Source organism: Balaenoptera physalus, assembly GCF_965194825.1.
Source record: "Balaenoptera physalus genome assembly, chromosome: 19".
NCBI classification, from domain to species: domain Eukaryota; kingdom Metazoa; phylum Chordata; class Mammalia; order Artiodactyla; family Balaenopteridae; genus Balaenoptera; species Balaenoptera physalus.
In genome coordinates, this window is record NC_138900.1 from 43,143,556 (window position 1) to 43,165,581 (window position 22,026).

At 35.8% G+C, this 22,026-nt stretch overlaps 1 long non-coding RNA gene across 3 annotated transcripts in view; it reads left to right on the plus strand.

The window, feature by feature from the left end:
* Nucleotides 1–20,981, plus strand: part of LOC309649491 — a 600,739-nt gene extending 579,758 nt beyond the window's left edge. For all 3 annotated transcript variants that reach the window (XR_014257146.1, XR_014257147.1, XR_014257148.1), the window contains one exon: nt 1–20,981. This exon is cut by the window's left edge and continues 27,623 nt beyond it. This is a non-coding gene — a long non-coding RNA (uncharacterized lncRNA).
* The last annotated feature ends 1,045 nt before the right edge of the window (nt 20,982–22,026 follow it).

Below are 22,026 nucleotides of genomic sequence, written 5' to 3' on the forward strand. Positions count from 1 at the left end.
GGGACCCTCCTACACTGCTGGTTAGAATGTAAACTGGTACAGCCACTATGGAGAACAGTATGGAGTTTCCTTTAAAAACTAAAAATAGAGCTACCATATCATTCAGCAATCCCACACCTGGACATATATCCAGAGAAAACCATAATTCGAAATGATACATACGCACCAATGTTCATTGCACCACTATTTACAATAGCCAGGACAGGGAAGCAACCTAAATGTCCATCTGTGGAGGAATGGATAAAGAAGGTGTGGTACATATATACAATGCAATATTACTCAGCCCTAAAAAAGAACAAAATAATGCATTTGCAGCAATATGGATGGACCTAGAGATTGTCATACTGATTGAAGTAAGTCAGACAGAGAAAGTCACATATCATATGATATCGCTTGTATGTGGCATCTAAAAAATGGTACAAATGAACCTATTTACAAAACAGAAATAGAAACACAGGTGTAGAAAACAAACTTATGGTTGGGGGGACAGGATAACCTGGGAGATTGGGACTGACATATACACAGTGCTAGTATAAAATAGATAACTAATGAGAACCTACTGTATAGCACAGGGACCTCTACTCAATACTCTGTAATTACCTTATGGGAATAGAATCTAGAAAAGTGTGGATATATGTATATGTATAACTGATTCACTTTGCTGTACAGCAGCAACTAACACAACATCTTAAATCAACTATACTCCAATAAAAATTAAATAAATAAATACATAAATAAAATACCACCACCAAAAAAAAAAAAAAAAAAAAAACCTAGGAGTAAACCTGACCAAGGAGGTGAAGGCCTTAAATGCTGAGAACTGTAAAACATTAATAAAGGAAATTAAAGAGGATTCAAAGAACTGGAAAGATATCCCATGCTCTTGGATTGACAGAATATTGTTAAAACGGCAGTACTACCCAAAGCAATCTACAGATTTAATGCAATCCCTATCAAATTACCCATGACATTTTTCACAGAACTAGAACTAATAATCCAAAATTTTACATGGAACCATAAAAGACCCAGAATTGCCAAATCAATGCTGAGGAAAAAAAAAAAAAAGCAGGAGGCAAAACCTCCCAGACTTCAGACAATACTACAAAGCTACAGTAATCAAAACAATGTGGTATTGGTACAAAAACAGACATATTGATCAATGGAACAGAATAGAGAGCCCAGAAATAAACCCACACACCTATGGTCAATTAATCCTTGAAAAACGAGGCAAGAATATAAAATGGGAAAAAAGTCTCTTCAGCAAGTGATGCTGGGAAAGCTGGACAGCTGTATGCAAATCAATGAAGTTAAAACACACCCTACACTATGCACAAAAATAAACTCAAAATGTCTTAAAGGCTTACACATAAGACATGACACCATGAAACTCCTAGAAGAGAGCATAGGCAAAACATGCTGACATGAACTGTAGCAATGTTTTCTTAGGTCAGTCTCCCAAGGCAATAGAAATAAAACCAAAAATAAACAAATGGGACCTAATCAAACTTCCAACTTTTGCACAGCAAAGGAAACCATAAACAAAAGGACAACCTATGGACTGGGAGAAAATATTTGCAAACAATGCAACTGACAAGGATTTAATCTCCAAAATATACAAACAGTTCATACAACTCAACAACAAAAAAAATGAACAACCCAATTGAAAAATGGGCAAAAGACCTTAATAGACATCTTTCCAAAGAAGACATACAGATGGGCAGTAGGCACATGAAAAGGTGCTCAACATTGCTAGTTATTAGGGAAATGCAAATCAAAACTACAATGAGGTAGCACCTCACACTGGTCAGCATGGCCATCATTAAAAATCTACAAATTACAAATGCTGGAGAGGTTGTGGAGAAAAGTGAACCCTCCTACACTGCTGGTGGGAATGTAAGTTGGTGCAGTACTATGTAAAACAGTATGGAGGTTCCTTAAAAAACTAAAAATAGAGTTACCATATGATCCAGCAATCCCACTCCTGGGTGTATACCCAGACAAAACTATAATTCAAAAAGATACATGCACCCCTATATTCATAGCAGCACCATTCACAATAGCCAAGACATGGAAACACCTAAATGTCCATCAACAGATAAATAGATAAAGAAGATGTGGTACATATATATGATGCAATACTACTCAGCCATGAAAAAGAACAAAATAATGCCATTTGCAGCAACACGGATGCAACTAGAGATTATCATACTAAGTGAAGTAAGCCAGAAAAATAAAGACAAATACCATATGATATCACTTATATGTGGATTCTAAGATATGGCACAAATGAACCTATCTACAAAACAAAAAGAGACTCACAGATGGAGAACAGACTTGTGGTTGCCAAGAGGGGAGGGTTAGGGATGGACTGGGAGTTTGGGGTTAGTAGATGCCAACTATTACATTTAGGATGGATAAACAACAAGGTCCTACTGTATAGTACAGGGAACTATATCCAATCTCCTGGGATAAACCATAATGGAAAAGAATATAAAAAAGGAATGTATATGTGTGTAAAAAAAATAAGGTGTGTGTGTGTATGGTATGTATATATATGTGCTTGTGTATGTATATATATATATATATATATACACACGTACATACACACACACACAATGGAATGCTACTATAAAAAATTATGAAATTTTGCCATTTGCAGCAACATGGATGGACCTAGAGATTATCATACTAAGTAAGTCAGAAAGAGAAAGACAAATACTATATGATATCACTTACATGTGGAATCTAAAATATGACACAAATAAACTTATTTACCAAACAGAAACAGACTCATGGACATACAAAACAAACTTATGGTTACCAAAGGGGAAAGGGGTTGGGGGAGGGATAAACTAGGAGTTGGGGATTAGCAGATACACACTACTATATATAAACTAGATAAATCACAAAGTCCTACTGAATAGCATAGGGAACTATATTTAATATCTTGTAATAAACTATAATGGAAAAGAATATGAAAAAGAATATATATGTAACTGCATCACTTTGTTGTACACCAGAAACTAACACAGCATTGTAAATTAACTATACTTCAATTTAAAAAAAAGCCATCAAAAAAAATAGAATTCATTGAGTTGGCTACATAATCTCTACCACACTAAACATATTATGTGTCTGTGTGTGTGTTTGTGTGTGTGCACTCACACATAGCATTTTCAGGACATGGTCCAGAACTTTGATTAATACATATGGAGTGGATGGAAACATTAAAGTTATTTTCCCAAGGAAAAAAAAAACTTACTGAACTCACACATTTTGTTTTCCCTTAGAATTTTTAAGGGATCTTTAGGAAACTGGAACTCTTAAGACATGAAGGTAGGGAGTCAGAAAGGAAATTCAATTTGAGTTAAAAAAAATATTCTCAGTGGAATAATTTTAACAAGAGATAAAAGAGGACACAGGAGATAGGAGATAGTATAATGAGAAATAGTAATAATGCTTCCAGCAATCATGGCTCGATGGGTGAACATAATCTGAGATTAGAAGACCCACCAGGGAGCTGCAAAGTTACAGGACTGCTTGATGAAATAATTTAATACCTACTGGCTCCAATAAACATCATGTACAAAGAATGCTCAGTGACCTGGCAGTCCTGCTAACCCAGAGCATGAGGGAATCTGCTTGAGGCAATGATAGTTCTTATATTTCACAAAGATTTTCCACAAGCCCCCTCTTTATTCCTCTTACTGTTTGCCTCAGCTTTACTCTATGCCCAGAGTGTTAATTAGTCCCTGATGCCACTGTCTGAAATTGCAGGAATAAAATAAGAAATAAAACATGATAATATGCAAAAATAACCTGGATACTATTATTATTAACACCTTGAATTTGTGTGGAACTTTATAGATGCCCTGTTTCTTTTTGTTTGTTGATCCTCATACCAAACTAGGAGGTAGTTTTTGAAAAACAGGTGTTAAAAATAACAATAACTACTAATTTGTTACAATAAAAATGTTATAACCAGTGTAATTATGTTTACTCTTTGCCAGACTCATTTCATATGTTCATTAAGTTTTTAAATCACACAGCAGCCATATAAGGGTGAGAAATTGAGGCTTAGGGAGTATACACAACACACCAGCAATTGGGTGGAACCAGTATTTGAATCCAGGCCATTTGTCTTTGGGTCAGTGCTCTCATGTATCCACTGTCTGTCGCTGAGACAGTTTAAGGGTTAGTGTTTGTCCCTGATTTACACATCTCAGTAACTCTAATTCCTCCCTTCCACTATACCAATCTGAAATGCTAAGAGTAGTTTTGTGCAAACTGGGTAACAGGCGTAGGCAGCCATATCAACCTTCCCTGAATTCCTCTAGCCTAGAGCAAGTCCTTTATCCATTGACGACAAGACCCTAAAACATCACTTCATTTGCACAGACTTCCTTCCAGGCAAACGGGGCAAGACACATTATCCCCAACTTAATACCCAGATCTCCAGGACCCTGCAGGGTGAAAGCATGAGCTGCCAAAACTAATCTTCGATTTATTTACATCAAAACCCAAGATAAGCCCAGGTAAACTTCACACCTGTCTTTCCCATCATGGGAAAGCAACCAAGTACACAGTGAGAATGTAATTCCATTTTCAATTGTTGGATGCCTCCTTGAAATACCAGCAATTGGGCCAATTAGCTCCAGTTGTTCAGATGGTATTAGATCCCTATCTGGTAACCATCAGAGTGAAACCAGTAATTCATTTCACATAGGCACTGCAGTGCCATCAGATAGTAATGCTTTTTAGTTACTGCCAACCTGGGGCGTTTTGAAATAGTGACCTCAAGATTTAAGCTGCAAAATTCCATTATCTATCCTCAAGCCAGACAGAGCTGAATTTTTGAAATATCCTATTAAGTTTTCTGCTCTGATAAAAATTCAGAGGCCCTTTTCATATTAATCTCTCCATGGCAAATGAAATTTGCTGAGTGGTAGATTTAATTTGCTTCTATTTATATAGTACTGCATTTTGGAAAAAAATAATTGCTCTCAATATCACTTTTTCAGTGGTACTAGAAAAACATCATAAAATTTAAGTCCTTTCTCCCATTTATTTCATTGTTTAGACTCCACACAGTAAATAGCTTATTCTTCACCTTTCGATCACTTTGGCATTTTAATTAAAATATAATTATCATTCAAAGGGTAATAATGCTCAAGTTTTGGTAATTGTCTATGCCAGGTCATTAGGTATATTTTTTAAAAGAAGCTGAAGTAATCTAAAATATTTAGTAAAAATATACCTTCTATGTATTTACTTAAGACAGGTATATCCTAGCATACTTTATTATTTCCCCAAGGCAACTTCCCCATTTTAATTATGTAATGAAATTGAGAAGGAGTGTATAAGAGAGAGAGCTCCCTATGGAATTTGTAATAATGAAATATAAATGTTTTCATTGTGGTAGATTTATAGAAAATCTATAGGATCTTGAAATAAAAGAAAATTGATGGCTCATATTTCTATCAAAAATGAACAAGGAAAAATAAATGTCTTTCAATAATAGAAGAGAGATTAATATTTCAAGCTCATATCCCTTGCACACACAACTTTTTTGTGTGTGATTTGGGGCCTGTATGTATGTTCTTACTTTGTTTTGGTGGATGATTTTGGAACTTTGAGGATGGTATTTGTCTGTTTTGTTTTTCTGACTGAAGTCAGTTAAAATGCTTACAGAGAGGAAGAGATGTCTAGGTCATGCTTAAACTACATACAATGCTTCAGTATTAGCTGCTTCTGAAAACAAAAGTTTATTTCTTCTCATTCTGCAGTCCAGTGTGGATTGGCTTGACTCAGCTTCCTAACTTCCCACTCTAGAAGTCAGGCTGACTAAGCAGCTCCCCTTCAAATGTTACAGGTTGCCTTAGTGGGGGCTAACACACAGACAATTAAAACCTTCAGTCCAGCAGAGGAATATATCACTTCTTTCCACAATGCATTGTCCAAAACAATTCACATGGGTTCATTCACTCCTTAGGGGAACAGGAAGTTTCATCCTGCTATATGTCCATAAGCAGAGAGCTAGACATATTTGGTTAACATCACTAATGACTACCCACAGGTAGTATTTGGTACATATCACTATAACAATGCAGCAATTAGCAGTATTAGATTATATTGCTTTACATAAGACCGGAAATCAGGATCTTTATTGTGTCCAAGATAGTCTTAAATGTCCCCTCAGTTTGATTAAATTTTGGACAGGCTCCTTCCTGACTATATGCCTTGTCATCCCTTTTCTTAGGGCATTTACTTTATAAATTACTTTTAATTTCTATTGTAAATTCTTTCTCTATTCCTTCTCTCAGCCTCTTGCCAGTTTTAAAACCCAGGAATGTCTTTCTCAAGGATCTGGGAGACCTCCCTTGAAATGTAATCATCAAGGAAGATAGAGCCTCTGACTCCCCATCTCTGTGGGAGGGTGGGTGCCTAACTTCCATATGCACCATATGTACCTATTAGCAAACACAGATGGCCTAATCACATTGACCAACCAGTCTCCTAATGATCATCAATACTTTTCCACTAGCTTACCCCAGAGCTTAAATTTTTCTCTGCTTTTTGTTTCAGGAAAGTTGAATGCATTCTCTCTCCTATTTTGCAATACACTCATATAAAGTCTTCCTTGCCTATTTAACTCTGTTGGGTACAATTCTTCTTTAACTTCAGTAATCCTTTACTGAGCATCTGTGGTATGCAAGGCGCCATGCTAACTTTGGGAATGTATAATAATAACGGCTAACATTTAGAGAACACTTAATGCCTTGCGTAGCATACCCAGTGGGTACTTCACTGCATTCCTCAATCTGCATTTCTCAATTAATCACATGATACATTTACAATTATATCCTTTGTGTTATAAATGTGGAAAGTGAGGTATACAGGGTTTAATTAAAGAATTGCCTGGAGTTATCCAGTTAGGAGGTGACATGGCCAGAAGTCCTATTTGAATACAATGAAAAATGTTTAATCCTGTCCATTACAGGCTCATAGTTTATTAGAACAGACATTTAAAGAAAAAAGACAAGAAGGACTTTAAAGAAGACATATATGTTCATGATGCTGTGAAAAGACCTTATCTAATGGAATAGAAGGAAAAGAGTCTAGGGAAAGATATCCAGAGGAGGAAATATTTCATCTGAATCTTGAACACAGCCTGTAATTCTCTTCCATAGTTTGAGCTGAGGGAAAAGTTCATTCATTCAAAGACAAGGAGACTCAAAAAGTCACAGTGCTTTTGGAAAACAAGAAATAGTTTAATATAGCCACGGTGAAGGAGTTGGAGAAGAAGCTGTAAATTTTATCTGTTGCTTTTTGGATTACTATACTATCTACTGAGTACATTTTTTTGTGTCTGACACTTTCATGTCTTATATTCAACATTATTTAAAGTGCCTACTATGTACATGCTAGAGCATTTATAGGTTCTGAAGATAGAGCAGAAGCCAAGCAGACATTGTTTTTGCATTCTTGAGCTTATAATGAGAAAAACAGAAGGCACATGAACTTAAAGAATAGAAATTTAGCTAATTACAATGGTAAGTGTAATACAAAATGTAGTAGCATAAAGGAATAAAATGTAACAGATGGAAAATATTTTCTGTAGTGTAGTCAGTGGAATATAGTCTGTCTTTATGAACGGAGCATGTGGAAAGAGACATGAATGATATGAAGGATCAAAGCAGAGATAACAGCATGCGGGAAGGAATTCTGGTGGAAATGAACACTTTCGGGCCTGTCCTGTTGGAAAAGTAGCAAGAAACATTGGGTTCTTAGAAATGTGGGCAGCATGGTAAAGTCAGAGAAGTGGGCAGGGGGTAGATCATACTGGAAATGTAGGTTAGCATAAACGAAATGGATTTTATTTTAACTGGAATATGAAAGCATTGGAAGGTTTTGAATAGGATGGTGATGTGACTGAATTTTATGAAATAATAACTCTGGTTGTGAACACAGGGAGAAATCGAATCTAGTGTCAAGAGCTGAAATAGGGACATTAATTGGGCAGCTGTGTCAGTGCACCAGGTGGGAGATGATGGTAGGTTGGATGGGACACAGAGTCAGGGGAAAGTGGTGATATTTGGAATACATTTTAAAGCTGAACTAACAGGAATTGCAGAGGGACTGGATATAGTATGAGATTAAGAGAGGAATCAAGATTAAATTTATTTTGCCAGAATTATGGTCCTATTTTCTGAGATGCTAATAATTCAGAGATGAGCAATGTGAAGTAATAAAATTTAAAAGTCTGGGTTTGAATATATTAATTTGGGGGGATATAGCACTTAAAAGATAGTTATTAAGTACCCATGATGAGATTTCATATAGGAAGTTGAATATTTAGTCTAAAGCTCAAGGGAGTCACCAGAATAGTAATGTTATTTAAGACTGTGAGATTAAATGAAGCAACTTAAGAGGTTAATACAGAGGGAAAAGCAAATTGGGTTTATTCTTGGCCCTATTTTCTGTTTAATTTCAAAGTGCTATTCTAAATACTTTGAAGAACTGATTAAATGAGATAGTAAATGTCTACTTATTTGATCATTACAAAACTCTAGATGATAGATAATGTTATTACCCATATTATACAAAGAAGAAAACTGCAACTCAGAGAAATAAAGTAAATTGAACAAGGTTGCACAACTATTACAGGCTGGGATGCAAAACCAGATCTGACATTTCTCAAAGCCTGCTTTATACTGTGCTACTTAAAGAATCTTATATGGCCAGTAATAGCATCACTATTCTAATGGCCAGGGCTTACCTGAATGGTAATGGAGCATCTATCTTCACCAGAGAGCACACAGAGTCTGGGCAAGTCCACAGTATATATATCCAAGATGAAGCCTTGGTGTTGTTACCTTCCTGCGGCCCTCAGATCCCAAGACACACTTCTGTACCATTTATTAGAGCTCTCCTCCCAGTTTACAGATACTGACTCTTTTCTGTTATCCCTTTGATTGAAATTTCCATGAAATCCCTATTGTAAGCCAAATATGTAGCACAATCTCTGCCTTAAGTTAGTACTTGTTCAGTGAAAGGATGAATGTTCCCTTTTAATATGCAATTTCTCTCCTGGTTTTATATGTTAAAAATCCCTGCTTCCCTGTTTCTTTTTCCTATTTTAAGATCTTTGTAGGAAATTAACCTTGCTTGCTCTTAGTAGGGCAGCTCACCATCTGGAAGTTGACTTTCATTGAGCAAATTTGTCTCAAACAATGGAAGGAAACTATAATTCTCTCTCCAGGGCTTGGACTCTCAAAGAAAAGACAGCCAAATTATGTTCCTGGCTTGTTAAAAGGCACATTCCCAGACTTCAACCCCCAAAAGATTTAGAATTAGGAAGTCTTTAAGGAGCACTCCAGGCAATCATTAAACCACTTTAAGATTGAAAACCTATACCCTATCATCTGAGATTTGCTTAAAGGGGCCTGATAATCCCCGCTTTGTATTGATTGGGAAAGTTTTTCCCTTAGCCACTTCTCTAAAGCTCATACTTGGAGTTGACATTGTTAGACCTGACATTCAGCTGCTATTCTTACTAGAAGTGCAACCATCTATGAATTTCTTACCCATTCTAGGTTTATTTCCATTTCTTTGAATTACCTCCTATTCTCTCAACACTTAAAGATAGTTACTATTTTGCCCTTTATAAAGACTGATCAATGGGCTTAACATGTAGAGCACTCAGTAAATGGTAGAAATCATCATAGATTTTGTTTATTATTAGTAGTAATAGCGTATATGGCCTGGCCAGGTAGACATGTGTTATTTGTAGAGGTGCCCAGAACAATCCGTCCTGTGAACGAGAGTCTTTCCTTTAGTCATTATACTGCCCCTGTAGGCTTTAAGTTCTAAGCAGGATCATATAAAATTGCTAAGGGATAAATGGAATAAAGATGCAAATTGTATGTTAAAGTGTAAGAAAGCACTTGGCTTTTTGTGCTATTTGAAGAATTGCTTTGCTGCTTGAGAATGGGGCAGACACACTCATTAAACCCTGTACTGCTTCTCTAACAACCACAGCTATATCCAGGTAGACTATAAAATAGTGGTTCTAAAGGTTCTTTCTAGTGCAACCTGAGTAACTGGAAATAGACTCTAGGTCAAATACTTGCAATTATATCTTTTAGAAACCTATGTGGAGTTGGGGCATCTGTGCAAAATAGCAAAGTAAGCCCAGTGATCATGAACTTCTGAAATGATGAGGAAACATCTTCCTGTCTCCTAGCCACACCCTGCACAGAGTGTTGAATCCTGTCATTCTTACTCCTACCTAGGATAATCCTCCGGGCTTACTTCATTTGGGATTCAGGAGGTGGTAGAAGGCAGCACTCAAATATACCTTTGGTTTACTTGTATCTAAGAGTCTTTCTTCTCTATTTAGAAGTGAATCTGTTTAGAGAAAAAGAATCTGCTAAAAGTTTTGTCTTTGGAACTTGGAACTAAAACTTTAACAAAAAAATCATGTTTACCTAAAGCATTCTGAGACAACTTAGTTAGAAAAACTTAAATTTTCACAAATGGAAGTAAAAATAGTAGAAGTTGTAAATTAGGCTAAATATCAGATCCAAGGAAAAATGTTAAATGATAAAATGAGATTAAGAATATGGGGCAAGAATATGGGAAAGGAAATAGTTAATCAAGTCCTGGAAGCACAGAGAGTCCCATACAGGATAAATCCAAGGAGAAACACGCCAAGACACATATTAATCAAACTATCAAAATTTAAATATAAAGAAAACATATTAAAAGCAGCAAGGGAAAAACAACAAATAACACACAAGGGAATCCCTGTAAGGTTAACAGCTGATCTTTCAGCAGAAACTCTGCAAGCCAGAAGGGAGTGGCAGGACATATTTAAAGTGAGGAAGGAGAAAAACCTACAACCAAGATTACTCTACCCAGCAAGGATCTCATTCAGATGAACCTAGTGGCAAGACGGGAATAAAGACACAGAACTACTAGAGAATGGACTTGAGGATACGGGGAGGGGGAAGGGTAAGCTGGGACAAAGTGAGACAGTGGCATGGACATATATACACTACCAAACGTAAAATAGATAGCTAGTGGGAAGCAGCCGCATAGCACAGGGAGATCAGCTCCGTGCTTTGTGACCACCTAGAAGGGTGGGATAGGGAGGGTGGGAGGGAGGGAGATGCAAGAGGGAAGAGATATGGGAACATATGTATATGTATAACTGATTCACTTTGTTATAAAGCAGAAACTAACACACCACTGTAAAGCAATTATACTCCAATAAAGATGTTAAAAAAAAAAAAAAAGAATATGGGGCAAGAACCTATGGTCAATTAATCTACGACAAAGGAGGCAAGAATATACATTGGAGAAGAGACAGTCTCTTCAATAAGTGGTGCTGGGAAAACTGGACAGCTACATGTAAAAGAATGAAATCAGAACATTCTCTAACACCATATACAAAGATAAACTCAAAATGGATTAAAGACCTAAATGTAAGACCAGATACTATAAAACTCCTAGAGGAAAACATAGGAAGAACACTCTTTGACATAAATCGCAGCAATATCTTTTTGGACTATCTCCTAGAGTAATGGAAATAAAAACAAAAATAAACAAATGGGACCTAATTAAACTTAAAAGCTCTTGCACAGCAAAGGAAACCATAAACAAAAGGAAAAGACAACCTACAGAATGGGAGAGAATATTTGCAAACAATGTGACGGACAAGAGATTAATTTCCAAAATATACAAATAGCTCATACAGCTCAATATATTTAAAAAAAAACAACAACAACCCAATCAAAAAGTGGGCAGAATATCTAAATAGACATTTCTCCAAAGAAGATACACAGATGACAAACAGGCACATGAAAAAATTCTCAACATCACTAAATATTAAAGAAAGCAAATCAAAACTACAATGAGGTATAACCTCACACTGGTCAGAATGGCCATTATCAAAAAATCTACAAATAATAAATGCTGGAGAGGGTGTGGAGAAAAGGGAACTCTCCTACATTCTTGGTGGGAATGTAAATTGGTGCAGTCACTATGGAGAACAGTATAGAGGTTCCTTAAACTAAAAATAAAGTTGCCATATGATCCAGCAATCCCACTCCTGGGCATACACCTGGAGAAAACTCTAATTTGAAAAGACACATGCTCCCCAATGTTCACTGCAGCACTATTTACAATAGCCAAGACATGGAAGCAACCTAAATGTCTATTGACAAATAAGTGGATAAAGAAGATGTGGTACATATACACAATGGAATATTATCAACCATTAAAGATAATGAAATGCCATTTGCAGCAACGTGGATGGACCTGGAGATTATCATACCAAGTGAATTAAGCCAGACAGAGAAAGACAAATATCATATGATGTTACTTACATGTGGAATCTAAAAACAAAACAAAAAAGATACAAATGAACATATTTACAAAACAGAAATAAACCTACAGACAAAGAAAGCAAACTTATGGTTACTAAAGGAGAAAGGTGTGGGGGGGGGGATGAATTAGGAGTTTGAGATTAACGTATACACACTACTATATGTAAAATAGATAGCCAACAAAGACCTACTGTATAGCACAGGGAACTATACTCAATATTTTGTAATAACCTTTAAGGTAAAAGAATCTGAAAAAGAATATATATATATATGTATAACTGAATCACTGTGCTGTACACCTGAAACTAACACAACAATGTAAATCAACTGTACTTCAATTTAAGAAAAAGAAATAACCAATTAAAAAAAGAAACACAATGAATCACACAGGAAAATATCCACACATTATTATATGGATAAAGCAGATGATAAGATATATGTACTCTATGATCTTCTTTTTGTAAACAAAGTCAATTAACAATGCTTGGGATAAAAAAAAGACCAGAAGGATAAACACCCGAATTTTAAGAAAGTAATTGCCTCTGGGTGGTGGAATAAAAAGGGTTTAAATTTTTTTTCTTAAAAAAAGAAAATAGGGGGCAAGGTATTTTAATATATTACAGATGAAGTTATGCTAAATATCAGATCCAAGGACAAGGGTTAAATGATGAGATGAGATTAAGAATGGGGGCAAGATATATTAAAACATTATAGATTAGTACAAGTCGCTTAAGATTTAGGCTATTGGGAGAACCTTACAGAAACCTGCAACATGTGCTTAGGGATAAAAATATCTAACCAATTTTGAGCCTCTATTATCTACTAGCCACTGCTTTAAATATTTTACATATAATCTCTCATTTAATATCAAGAGTATCTATTTGAGATATTTGGCAAACAGCGGTGCAAAGAGGCAAATTCAATTGTAGCCCCACGTCTGTCTTTAGAGACTTGCTGTTCAATAGAATTATGTGTGGTGATGGAAATATTTACAATCTGTTCTGTCCGATATGGTAGCCATGAGTCCTATGTGGCTATTAAACACTTGAACGCAGCTACTGTAACTGAGCTAACAACCACATGTGGCTAGTAGCTTCTGTATTGGACAGTACAGCTCCAGAGACCAAGCTCTTATCCACAATGTCATGGGACCAACTTTTGGCAAATAAGTCTGTGGTACCAGGTAGTGCAATATCCACTTTTGCAATGACACCTGAAATCTAAAAAAGGAGCTGGTCATTAAAAGATGCCAGGAAACAATATTCCAGATTTACAAAAAGAAAATAGCGAGGAAAAAATTAGATATCTAAGTTTAGAATTCTCCTTGAGTTCTGTGGACCTGAGAAAAGGTTAAAATGAGATGGAGCTGGGAAGGTTAGCAAAAAACTGTGCAAGCAAACATTTAGCTACAGTAAAGGGAGTGACTGCTTCCCCTGAGCGTATTCTTCAAGGAAGTCAACTTTCAACTATGTTTTTTGTTTGTTTGTTTTTTTAGTTTATGTATTATTTAGGGTAACACTGGCTACTGTAACAAATGCCTCAAAAATGTATATTTGTTCACACATGAAAAAAGTTTATTTTTACTCACCTAAAATCAAAATGAGCAGGCAACTCTATTCCAAGTGGTAAAGAGAGAGCTTGGCCCCTTCTTTCTTGTGGCTTTGCCACTTTCAGTGAGACTAGTATAGTATATTATGTCATACTCAGGAAGGGAATAAAGAACATCAAGGGTCCATAGACTATTTTGTGAGCTATCCCCGGTTGTAGTGAGTATTAATTCTGCTTAAATAACATGGCCTTGTCACCTGATGACCAGAGTAGTTGGCAAATTTAGGTTAGCAGTAGATCCAAAAAAAGATAAAACAGATTTGATGCACAGCTATACTCTCAGCCACGTGCTAGTTGTGACTTAAACCTATGATGAAATATTGGGAGAGGCAGCTTGAAATACACAAGAGAAATATTATTTTGAGACCAAAACATACAAAAGATAATCAACAGATTATACTTAACTTATGTGATCACTCTGCCTTCCAGAATTTCCAGGTGCTCAATTTAATGCTTTTGATATTAGAATTTGGAATTTTAGTACTTGTAGGCCAAGATACTGAAGACACAAGATTAGGACAAAAAGCATGTATGTGGCAATCAATAAGCTGAACCAGACTGGGGCCTGTGAGTGATGCAGAATATGATAAGAGATTAAGAAATAAAGGAATATGTCGGAGTAACCCTGGAGAACCTGGGCTAGCCATGCTTCTGCACACTTGTTTCACTTACCATCATGCACTCAGGAACATTCTTACAGAATTATTCCCAATGCTTGGATAGTACTTTCCTTTTGGCAGAAGTTATTTATTTTAACAAGATCTTGGAGGACAAATCACCTTAAAATGCTCTTGGGATGTTGAGCAAAGACTCAGCCATAGTTAGAAAGAAATAACAAATGTAAAACAGAGAGTCACGGGTGCTAAGAACTGGGGGAGAGTGGGAATCTTCTCTTTTAATACATACATACAGTAGTAGAGTATAATTGTTAGGAGCAGAGGTTTTATAACCAGAAATTAATTTCACATTTTAGTACAATTAACTGTTTAACCTTGGAAATATTAGTCTCAGTTTTCTCATGCATGGAAGAAGAGTAAGAAATCTCCCACATTGTTATTTTGAAGGTTAAATGAGTTAATATGTGAACAACACTGAGATGACTGTATGCCCTATCCATGTCATTATTTTTAGTAGCTTCCAATTATAAGCGAGGGATATCACATCCCAAGAGTCTGCATAAATTACTAAGCTCAAACAGCAGGACCGTTCCAAGTTTTTTGTTGTGAAGCCTAGCTCCTCCTGGGATAGAAGAGATTAAGAGTGTCATGTATGAACTGAGACTTGAGTTTGCATCCTGGCTCATAACCTATAACTGTGTGTTAGAAAAGTTAATTTTTTTTTATACATTTTTTAAAAATTAATTAATTAAATAATTATTTGGCTATATTGGGTCTTTGTTGCTGTGCGCGGGCTTTCTCTAGTTGCAATGAGTGGGGGCTACTGTTCGTTGTGGTGCGTGGGCTTCTCATTGCCGTGGCTTCTCTTGTTGTAGAGCACGGGTTCTAGGCATGCGGGCTTCAGTAGTTGTGGCATGCCGGCTCAGTAGTTGTGGTGCACGGGCTTGGTTGCTCCACGGCGTGTGGGATCTTCCCGGACTAGGGCTCAAACCTGTGTCCCCTGCATTGGCAGGCGGATTCTTAACCACTGCACCACCAGGGAAGTCCCTAGAAAAGTTAATTTTTTAACATCTCTAATTCAGTTTTCTCACATGTAAAATGGGAAGTATAACACTAGCTCATTCCTAAGATTGTTTTGAGGTTGGAATGACATTTTTAGAACACTGTTCTCAATGCCTGGCACAAAGCCAGCACTCAGTAACTAGCATCCATGATGATGATGATGATGACGACGACAATGATAATTACATGCTGATCATTCTGCTACTTTATTCTTATCATGTAAAAACTATTTCCATTAAGTGAATGATTTAAAATCATTTGAATAAGCAATTTCATTTCTTAATAGGAAAAAAATATATAGTATGATAACATTTTTACTCTGTGCTGATGTTTTAGACCAGGGGTCCCCAACCCCCAGGCTGCAGACCAGTACCGGTCTGTGGCCTGTTAGGAACTGGGCCGCACAGCAGGAGGTGAGCAGCGGGTGAGTGAGTGAGGGAAGCTTCATCTCCTGCTCCCCACGCTCGCATTCCACCCGAACCATCCCCCCCGCCCTCCCCCGTCCCTGGAAAAATTGTCTTCCATGAAACCGGTCCCTGGCGCCAAAAAGGTTGGGGGCCGCTGTTTTAGACTATCTCTTATTGTTATAAATGATATTTTTAACAATTCAATTTTATACCACTAAAAGGAAAAGAGGAAATTAAATCAGTATCAGTACATGCTTTAAACAATAAACATCTAGAAAATCATTTCAGAACACGCTGGTTTTCAACAATTAAGAACTCATAGATAGAAATGTGTTAACATATTACAATTGAGTCCTCACCCATATTTCAGGCACATAATATTTAAATATAATGTATTATATGCCTGACATTTGTGCAGACCACTCATGAACTAGAGCCCATGATTTATTCACATCTGTTATAACACATTCTGATAATTTATTTGGAAGAAAGCAATCTGCATTAATCATTTATTAATTATTAATAAAATATAAGAACTGCATTAAAGAGCTGCTGTTCAAAAATAACCTTTTCTTCTTGAAGCCAAGGACCTATTTAATTTCACCTTGCATTTCGTAAAGATTAATCGCCTTTTCAGGTGTTGTCCTCCAATTTGACCCTGTAAGGTTTTGGGGAAACACTTTTTACATACAGATAGAAATGTGTCTGAGTTGAATTACCCACCCTAAGAAAGATATGTTGACATCCTCACTCCCAGTAGTTCAGAATGTGAACTTGTTCGTAAATAGAATCGGGGCAGATATAATTATTTAAGTTAAGATGAAGTTATAGAGTAGTGTGGGTCCCTATTCCAATAGAACTGGTGCCCTTATAAGAATTCAGCCCATGTGAAGACACAGAGACATGGGCAGAAGGCCATGTGAATATGGAGGCAGAGATTGGAGTGATGCGTTTACAAGCCAAGGAATGCCAAGGGCCATGACCGGAAGCTATGAGGGAGACATGCAAGCTACTCTCCCACAGAGACTTTACACACACACAAAATCAACCCTGCCAACACCTTGATTTCAGACTTCTAGCCTTCAGAACTGTGAGAGAAAACATTTCTGATGTTTTAAACCACCAGTTTGTGCTGCTTTGTTATAGCAGTCCTAGAAAATGAATACACTGTGCTTTTTCTGTTCTTGCCAGTGTGCCTGTAAAGGTTGGCAAAGGCTTTACCGAAAAGACTTTGCATGCTGTGGTTAGAAAGCCCCGATTAAAAATCCCCAACTCCTGACATTCAGTAGTTAAGTGTCGCAGTTTGTTTGGTAAATTTATCTGAACCTCTGCATTTTCACCTGTGAAACAGGGCTAATCATATTACTGTTGCAGAATTATATACCTTGATGGTTTACACATTCCCAAACTTAGAGCAATTAGAATAATTGTTCAAGCCCTTTCAAGTGAATGTCAGTCAGAAAGGAGCTTAGAGTGGGGAGGATACTGCTGGCTTATATAAGATGGATGTGACTCTAGGGACCTCAGGGATACATTTGATGAATATCAGTTTGCCAAACTTTTATCCAGTTGTGTCATACCTACATCTCACTTATTTACTTAATCTTATGTCTGATAAAAGGAGAGGGAGAGACGGAAGTAAGGAGAAATCCAGGTAAAAAAAGAATGGAAGAAGGAAATGAGAAAAAGAACAATTAGAATTGTTCACTCACTTTTGTGCCACTCAAGTTAATGTACTGGAAAGAACTTAAGATAGAAGATTCTGGATCTGTTTCCTCTTTTTCTCAGGATTCCAGAGCCCTTGTAATATTTACACCTTACTCTGATGACCATGATTTAACACTTTAAACATAGAGTGTATATTTTTCATGAAACCTAGCACCTAACCCCTTCTTTTAAAAAGAAAAAAAAGTTTTTTTTGTTTCAGTGCTGGAGGGAAAAGTAACTTTGTGGGTTTTGCTGAGTAAAGTGTATCCAATTCTTATCATGAAGAAATTTATGGAATTTTCATAGGTATATGGAGTAGGCAGAAAAGTGACTCTCAAAGATATCCATTCCCTAAATCCTAAAACCTGTGTATATATTATGTTGGTGAAAAGGACTTTGAAAATATAGTTAGAGTATGGACCTTGAGATGGGGAGATTATCCTTGATCATCATGATGGGCTAAATTTAATCAAATGAATAATTTAAAGTTAAGAAACTTCCATGGCTGTGGTCAGAGAGATATTTAACAAAAGAAGAAGGGTCAGAGGGGGATGTGACTTGAGAAGAACTTGACCCACTATTGCTGGCTTTGAAGAGGGAGGAAAAGAGCTATGAGTCAAGTGACACAGTGGCCACTAGAAGCTGAGAATGGTTCTTAACTGACAGCCAAGAAGAAAACGTGGGTATCAGTCACACAACTGCAAGAAACTGAAATCTGCCAACAGTCCAAGGGGCAGGAAACACATTATCTCCTAGAAACTCCAGAAAGAACACACTCTTGATTTCAGCCTGTGCTGGACTCCTGACCTAACAGATCTGTACAATAATACATTTGTAATTTTTAAGTCACTAATGTGTAGTAATTTGTTACAGATGTAATAGTGAACTACTACAGTATAACTGACTATGAATGATTATCATATTATGTAGTGATATTAGATCTTTACTGCTCTGTATGATATAATCTACTTCTGTGCATTGATTAACTAATTCAATAAATTTTTATTGAATTTAATAGCACTGAGTGTATCCGTGTGTGTTCCATTGTTTTGGTTTTCTTTTCTGTGCTTGCTAATGTAACGTGCCTGATTATTTTTGCTTTTCCTCTCTATTCCTTTTTTTTCAAATTCTTTTTATCATTTTCTTCACTTACATCTATGGTTTTCATTTTCTCCTTTCCATTACCTATTTTCTTTATGAGATTCTCTGCTATCTATACACTCATGGCTTCTAGGTTAGCCCTTATTTCCAATTTTTTTCATCTTTTCTTTCTAATCTTTCCTGAACTTTGTCAGCTCTCTTTCCACGGCTTACTATTTCTATTATTTTATTTAATAAGTTTTCTAATTTTGATTTATTTTTATTTAGGTTATTATGAAATATAAGGCATTGCCTTGGGCCATTTTTTTCCTGGTATTTCTTCACCTTGCACAGGTCTTTATATAGATTGTTATATATATTTTTTAGATAATATCCTACTGTTAGATTGAATCACAATCCTTTGTTGTTTCTGTAGAAACTATATGTACTTCTCTTCTGAAAAAGATAAAGTTATAGGAATTCAATTTACCATTCCCCTCCTTGAAAAAAAAAACAGTAAAATTACATAAATTTATATAAAACTATATTATATAAAACAATTGCACATCAAAAGGTTGGAGATAAATATGATAGTTAGCTTGATTATGGTGATCATTTCACAATGTGTACCTATATCAAAACATCACATTGTATATCCTAAATGTATACAATTTTTGTCAATTATACCTCAATATCATTGAAAAGATTAATTTATAATGCTGTAGTAGAAATATAATGTTAAATGTCTCATGAATATGTAGTAATAGCCCATGGTTTAATAGGCTGTTTGGAAATAAATAGTATTTTTAACAAGTATTCTCTTTTGAAACTTGTTCAATATCATCTTTTAATAGCTGATGCAAAGGAATTTCAGAATACTGCTGAAAATATCTGGGGGCTAGAATGTGCTTAATATTAAACATTAGTCAGTAATAAAAGCATATTAAAATATGTATATTGACCTTTAGGCAATGAATGATAGTGTAGTGTTCCCCGAGAATCAGGAAACAAACTGAGCCTTGCACTGGCCTCAGTTTACAGACTGAAGTGAGCTTCCAGGCCATGTGTCAGAGAAGGAGAAGCCAGGAAGAACCTAGAGAAATCCCTGATATGAACAGATGGAGCAGAAAATCCAGGGAGGCCAGAGTGACTAGAATTTTCAGAAAAGAACACTGGAGGAGTAAAAGATGCACTTAGAGAGAATGGTGGATATTTGCAGAGCGTCTCCTTCAAGTCTTACTGGAAATTGAGCAATAAATGCACGTGTAGAAATTGCATAGGGCCAGGGGAAGAATAACCTGAAAGTATTACAGAAAAAAAAATCCTCGATGCTCACATCTAGCTGGAAATATCTCCTGTTCCTACAAGGCAGAGTGGAATCCCTCATAAGTGTGATGCATCAGGGAACACACTGAGAAGGGTTTTGGCTCAGTAATGAGGCAAAATTAATCCTAGATTGAATGCTATTCTAGTCTCAATAAAGTTTAAAAGCAGTTCCTAATAGGATAAAACTGTTTCCATGTATCTTAACTACATCCCAGATAAAAAGAAAATAATATTTTTAGAAATTTAAAAATATCCACCATACCAGAAAGGTAAAATTTATAGTGTCTGGAATCTGACAAAAACTTCCAGGTATGCAAAATATCCAAGAAACTGTAACTCGTGAAGAGGAGAAAATTTAATCAATTAAAACTGACCCAAAAAGACAGATTATACATTCAGTAGACAAAGACATTAAACCAACTAACAGAACTATATTTCATATGTTTATGAAGGTAGAAGAAATATTGAAATGGTATGTGGAAACATAAAAGATAAAATGACCCAAACAAAACCTCTAAAGATGAAAATTTTAAATCCAAGGTGAAAATACAAGGAATGGTTTAAGGGCAGATGAGACATTGCAGAAAAAGGATTACTGAAATTGAAGGCATAATAATAGAAATTATCTAAAATGGTACACAAAAATAAAAATGGACAAAAATGAACAGGGCATCAGTGAACTGTGAATTAACCTCAATGGCCTATTATATGTGCAGTTAGCATTGCTAAAGAAAAGGAAAGGGAAACAAAAAAATATTTGCAGAAATAATGGCTGATGAAAACTGTAAAACTACAGATTAAAGACACTCGATGAACAAAGAGACATGAAGAAAACTACACGAAAACAAATTGTAAGCATGTTGCTTAACACCAGTGTAAAGAAAAAAATCTTATAAAAGCAACCACAGAAAAGAGAGGAACAAAGATAAGAAAAATGGCATACTACTTTCAGGAACAATGCAAGAATAAAAAAGAAAGGGATGGAAGAAGCAACACATTTAAAGTGCTGAAGGAAAACCCACACATAAACACCACCTGCCAGCCTAGAATTCTATAGCCAGAGAAAAAAATTTTTTAAATGAAGATAAAATATTTCAGACCTATAAAAATTAAAAGAATTTATTACAAGCAGATCTGCACTACAACAAAAGATAAAGTAAATCCTACAAGTAGGAGAACATATCAGATGGAAATCTGGATACAAGCTAATGAATAAAGAACATAGAAATGGTAACCAAAATGGGTAAATGCTAAGACTATTTAAATTTATGTAAAAGATAATTAACTCTACAAAGGAAAACTAGTAACACCACATTGTGGTGTGTTAACATATAATGACATATATGATACATAGCACAAAACTTGGCAAGGGGCTGCAGAGAAATAGATATATTCTTATAAGGTCTTTGTACTGGCTATGAAGTGGTATACTTTGACTAAAAAGTAGACTCTAATCATTTAAATAACTATATTACAAACCCTAAATCAAATACTAAAAGAAAATAAAAAGTACCTTCTGAAAACTACCTACAGATAACAACATCATACCTTAGTAGTTAAGGACTGAATGCTTTGCTCCTAAGATCAGCAATGAAACAAGATTGAACTCTCACCAATTCTTTTCGACACTGTACTCAGATTCTAGTCAGTGAAATACGATATGAAAAAAGAAATAAAAATTATCAAGACTATAATGTAAAAAATATAACTGTTTTATTAGCAGAAAGCATAATCTTGTAAAAAGAAATTCCTAAGGAATCGCTAAAAGCAAGTTCTGGGACGAATAAGTGAATTTAGCAACATTATGATACAAAAGAGAAATATACA